We start from the raw sequence: 5,919 nt of genomic DNA, 5'->3' as shown, positions 1-5,919 counted from the left end.
AATGTTTCTTTGTATAGCCCTAAGAGGGCTAAGGCCTCCTTACAGACACACAAAAAGGAGGTGACCCTGGGGCTCCCTTTCATCCCAGGCACCACCACAGAAGCCTCCGTTAACTAAAGGCCGTGAGTTGGCAGGAGGCCAATGCAGCTTGGGGGACCCCCGTACACCTGCGACTTCCTCCCTGGGAAGTCTAACCACTCAGTTCTCCAGCCGCATCCTGCCTGGGCAGGTCTCTAGCTCAGGTGACCCTGGGGACTTTCACCAACAGGTAAGGGTGGGGACCCAGGTGGAACGGTGCCAGGCAGCCCCAAGACAGCTGAGCTTCTGAAACTTAAACAGGAAGAGAGCAGAGGGACCAAGCTCATTTACCTGAGGCCCCGAGGACACAGGCCTGAGGGCTCCTGAGCTTCCGACCTCTCCAGATCACTCTTGGCTTACGTGTCCACCACAGGTTCTTCCTGACATTCTGACAGCAGGAGTTTGCTGTCACAGGCATGCAAGGTAGCATACACCTGTGAACCCAGGACAAGACTCAGGAGCCTGAGGCAGGAGGATCACTTTGGGTTTGAGGCCAGCCTGGGCTACAGATTGAGACTCTCTCTCTCTCTCTCTTAGCCAAACAATAACAGCCACGCAACAAGCAGAAGCATCAGACGTCATGTCTGCCAAGGGAACGAGTGAAGGAAGAAGGGGGACACAGGTTAAGGCAGCAGGCAGGACAAGCAGCCGGCCCAGCATTGTCTGCCTCTGGCTCACGATCCCTGCTTCCCAACACATTCCACCTTGGCCTCCCAACAGCCTCTAGGGGACCGAGGAGGCTGGCGGGAAATGACTCAGCCAAGGCCTGAAGGCTGTCTCCAGCTGGGGCCGAGCTGGCCCATGCTTCTAGGCAGCTCTTAGGCTCCACGCGCTGACAAAACCAACCCCGATTTCTCCACATGACTCCTTTCAAACCCAGACCTTTCTCCACTGGAGAAACTGAGGCAGGCAACAGCAAGGAGCCTGTTGAGCAGAAGAAGCCACTCCTGGATGCGGCCCTTACCCAAGGGCCCTGGAGTTTGACTGACATGGCTGGCCAGGCTCAGGGAATAACTCAGCCAGGCTCTCAGTGAAGAAAATTCGTGTCCTGGCAGCCTTGGCTTGTCCCTGGCTCTGAAGACGGGAACTACCTCCCCCAGGGCCTGTCACTCCTGGCAACGGGCGGCAGATGTGGAAATCCAGAGGCTGAGCTGGCAAACAGCGGGTGGCGGGCGGGACTTAGGCCAGAAACCTTGGGCTGACTGAGTGTGTGAAACGTAGCCAGTGCTGTATTTCATTCAGTCATTCAACAAACATCCATGGAGGGTCTGCTGGGCCAGGCTCCTGGCTCTCATCCCTAATGTTGGTATTAGGGGAAGAACATCGGACAGTGTTTAAAACAACCCAAGACACTTGTTCATTATCCGTCCTGCATTGATTGTGTGATGGGTACCCTGTGTAGCCTATGAGACAGACAAGTGCACATGCGCCATTGGTGGACACACAGAAGCTGGGGTGGCACCTCATTCATTTGGAGTCTGTGACAATCCCAGGCAGTAGAATCACAAAGCAAAGAGAGATTCCAAGACTCCCCCTCTCTCTTCTTTCCTCTCTTTCTCTCTCTCTCTCTCTCTCTCTCTCTCTCTCTCTCTCTCTCCCCTCTCTCTCTCTCTCTCTGAAACTTAGCAGGTACCCAGGATGAAGGAGTCATACTGAGGTTCCCTTCAAAGGCAAGCAGTTGTCTCATAGCTCGATCATTCATTCAACAAATCCTTATAAAATCTGCCACAGGGGCCAGCGAAAGGGCACAGTAAGTAAAGCTGCTTGCTGTGTGAGCCTGGTGGCCTGAGTTTGATCCCTGGAACCCATGTAAAGGTGGAAGGAGAAAACTGACAACACAAAGTTGTCCTCTGACCTCTACACATGTGCTACGGTACACACACATGCATGTGCATGTATATAAACACACATACACACACTGCAATGATAAAATAGGGTTGGTTTTTTTTTTTTTTTTTTTTTTTTTTTTTGTTTTTGCTTTTGTTTTTAAAAGACTGTTAGCGTGCCTTTGATTCCAGCACTTGACAGGCAGAGGCAGGTGGATCTCGGTGAGTTCAAGGCCAGCCTGGCTTACAGAGTGAGTTCCAGGACAGCCAGGGCTATATAGTGAGACCCTGTCTCAAACTAACACATAATTTTTTTTAAATATGTGTGTGTGTCTGAACGAGTCTGTATGAAAGTATGTGTGCCATGCATGTAGTACCCATAGATGCCATGGGAGAGGTCATCAGATCCCCTGGGACTGGAGTAACTGGTGGTTGTGAGCCACCATGTGGGAACCAAATCTATGTCCTTTGGAAGAGCATTAAGTACTCCTGACTGCTGAGCCAGCTCTCCAGGCCCCAGGTGGAATTTTGAAGAGCTGTCCTGAGACAGGTGGCTCAGGCCTGTGATCTGAGCACTTGGGAGGCAGAGAGAAGAGCTAGTTAGAGGCCCCTGGGCTGCACAGCAAGACCCTGTCACAAAAGTAGGTGAGCAGAGGGAGAGGTAAACGGGGCCTGAGGACTCAGCACATCTCCTCAGCCATCACGTAGCAGATGGACGACCTCACAGAGGAACTGTTTTCCTTAGGTTTCTGTTGCCGAGTTAAAGGCTGCAAGCAAATGCAGGAAGGCCTGGCTCCAGCTTACACTCAGGTCATACTCTGTCACCAAGGGGAGTCAGAGCAGGAACACAAGGCAGGAAGCTGCAGGCAGGAACGGAAGCAGAGGCCACACAGGAAAGCTGCTCATTGGCTTACTCCCCACGGCTCTCTCAGCCTGCTTCCTTATAGAAGGAGGACCACCTGCTCAGGCTCCCATCACCCACAGGGGGCTGCGAGTTCCCACATCAACCACCGGGACTCTGGAGGCAGACGCAGGCCCAGTCTACAGATGGAGTTCCAGGACAACCAGAAGATCCTGTCTCGAAAAAAGAAAGAAACAAAAAGGAGTGTGAGAGAGAGAACACCATGGGCCAATTTGATGGAGGCATTTTGCCAAATGAGGTTCCTTCTCAAATAACTCTGGCTTGTCTCACGTTGATTTTGATTTTAGATAGACAGACAGACAGACGACCAGTATAGTAGCTTAGACTAGATCTGTCTTAGGTCTTAGATGTCTCTAGACACCACATTTTGCCTGGCTCCCTCTTGGGTCTCTGCAGCAACCCTTCCAGCAAGATACGGTCCTCAACCTTGGATACAGTCCTCAGACCTTGAATCCTTGAACCTCAATCCCAGCACTTGGAAAGTGGATAGGTGGACCTCAAAAAAAAAAAAAAATCCAATGTGAACCTCCACCCTCTGGACCAGGGACGTAGCAAGCTTCCATTTTATGTGGATGTCCCATCTGTGGGGCCAAAAGGCATGAGTCATACATAGTAGGATAGGGCTTGAGGCCACGAGACCCTGTGAAACTCCTAGTGGTGTACACCCAGCATGAAGAGGCTGAGGCAGGAGGGTCACCTCCAGTTCAGGGTCTATTTGGTCTATATAGTGAGTCCTAGGTCAGCCCTAGCTCTGTGTATCTAGACTGTCTCAAAATAGAATAATAGGCTAGAATAAACCACCCTAGATGTTTTCAGGAAGGGCCCCAGGGACACTGGCACTTGAGCCTCCCCTGTGCCCTCCTCCACTGGTCCAAGCCAAAGCACATAGAGTTGAGAAGAGATTCCCCCCCGGTGTCCCATTAGGCCACACAGAGGCCTGTTCACCATACGGAGGGTCTGGCACAAGCCAAGTGGGTTTGGAATAGGGGTGGCAAGGCACAGGCCTTAGGGCAGAGGGAAACTGGCTAAGATCTGCAAGAATAGGGGGTCAGGAAATGGAGGTGGTGGTGGGGAGGTAGAAGGAAAGAAAGAAGGAAAGACAGAAAAATTGGGGTCTGTGGCTACAGGCCAGTAATCTCAGCTACTCCAGAGGCTGAGACAGAGTCTCACATTCAAGGCCAGCCTGAGCAATTTAGTGAGATCCTATCTCAGAATAAACCGGGGAAGGAAGCTGAGGATAAGGTCTAGTAGAAGAGCGTGTGCCCAGCATGAGGACCTAGGTTCAAACTCCTGAACAGCAGGACAGGCGGTAACCCACACCTTTAATCCCAGCACTTGGAAGGCAGAGGCAAGTGGATCTGTGAGAGTTCAGGGCCAGCCTGGTCTACAGCCCGAGGTCTAGGACAGCCAAGGGTATACAGAAAAAACTGTCTTGGAAAAAAAAACGAATGAACGAACGAATGAACGAAAGAAAGAAAGAAAGAAAGGAAGGAAGGAAGGAAGGAAGGAAAGAAAGAAAGGGGAAAGGAAGAAAGAAAAATAATAAATAAATAAATAAATAAATAAATAAATAAATAAATAAATAAATAAATAAATAGTGGAAGAAAGACAGAAAAGGCTGTCGAATGTGATGGCTCATACCTGCAATCCCAGCACTACCCAGGCTGAAGCAGGAGGACCACCATGAGTTCAATGCCATCCCGAGCTACAGAGTGAAAACCTGTCTCAAAAATAAAAATTACAAACTACAAACTACAAAATAAAAGAGGGGGAGAGAGAGACGGGACGACAGAGACGGAGAGAGAAGAAGACTAAGAAAAGAACTCTTCTCTGTCACAGGCTCAGGGCTGTGTTGGAGCCAGACCACAGGGTTCTCATTTTCTGCAGATTTTTCCGCCAGAGGCAGGAAACGCTGTCCCCCGGGAACCTCCGAAATAGCTGAGTTCCAGTGCAGGGAGGCTGGGGGCGGAGGCCGCGGCCAGGAGGGATTTACACCCCGCTCTGCAGCGCCTGGAGCTGGAGAGGGCTGCGGCTGGCGCCAGTCGGCCTGGGTGTGAGCCCCTCCGCCGCCGCCGCCGCCGCCGCCGCTGCCTGCCTCTGCGCCCCTCACTCAACAGGGATAGGTTACAGCAGGGCCATGTCTACAGCAGGGGCATGTCGGCATGGAGGCGGTCTCAACTCATCGCCAGGCTTCTCCAGCTCCTCCTCGCCCAGGCAGTGTGAACACTATAAACCCTATATCTGAGCAAGGGGAAGCTCACATCTAGGCTCGCCCCTTCCTGGGGTTGCTGACCCTAGTTAAAAAAAAAAAAAAAAGTAGTCCTCACAGGGCCAGCTAAAAGTCTTGCACTCTGTTATTGGCAGAGAGGATAGAGTTCTCTGATTGGTTAGTCTAGTCCCTCCTAAGTCTGGGGGATGGGGGCAACCCAAAACCTTTGGACTGAGACCAGAAAAGGGAAAAATGGGGGATGGGGGTGGTAGAAATCAGTATTAGATACCCACAAGGGACCACAGGGACAGAACCAGAGTGGGCAACTTGGCATTTATTGAGCACCTAGCATGCTCCAGTTTAAGCCTCCCCAGAAGGTCCTTCCCAAGAAGTTAGGCTCAGAGGACTAGGTTGACTAGGCCAAGGACACCAGAGCCACCGTATCCCTGCACCCTGGTACCTATGCATTGTCTCTGCACCCTGACCCCTGCACCCTGGCCTCTGTGCAGCCTGCACCCGGCCCCCTTCTGACCTTAGCCTTTAGACAACAAAAAACAGAGATGGACTGAGGAGGCTTGTTTGAACGTTGGCCTCCAGTTCCTTACCACTGACCAAGCCCCTAACACTGCGGGAGGATAGGGACTCCACTGAGGGGCTTGTGCAGGTCTCACGGCAGGGAAAGAGGAGCCAGAGGCTGGCTCTGGAGGGGTCTGGACTCACCAGGGGAGACAGGGAAAAACCAGACTCAGGCCCCAGACCACAACACCTTGAGGAGTCCAGGCCACCACAGCTGCCCTAGCTGTGCCAACCTCATCGGCCGTGACATCATCTGGGTGAGCCAGGCCTCTCTGGTCTCCAGATCTCCTTTCTTGGCTTTCAAGAAC

General features: G+C 52.1%; 1 long non-coding RNA gene across 1 annotated transcript; it reads right to left on the bottom strand.

Annotated features, from left to right (window-relative positions):
- Positions 1-2,636: 2,636 nt before the first annotated feature.
- Positions 2,637-5,045, bottom strand: LOC134486210 (uncharacterized). The gene is made up of 2 exons (XR_010065054.1): positions 4,468-5,045; positions 2,637-2,978 (listed from the first exon to the last, which is right to left on the bottom strand). It is a non-coding gene; the product is annotated as an uncharacterized LOC134486210 (long non-coding RNA).
- Between the last annotated feature and the right edge of the window lie 874 nt (positions 5,046-5,919).

The sequence above is a fragment of the Rattus norvegicus genome, chromosome 3 (assembly GCF_036323735.1).
Source record: "Rattus norvegicus strain BN/NHsdMcwi chromosome 3, GRCr8, whole genome shotgun sequence".
In the NCBI taxonomy this organism is placed as follows: Eukaryota; Metazoa; Chordata; class Mammalia; order Rodentia; family Muridae; genus Rattus; species Rattus norvegicus.
This window is presented reverse-complemented; position numbering and strand designations above follow the sequence as displayed.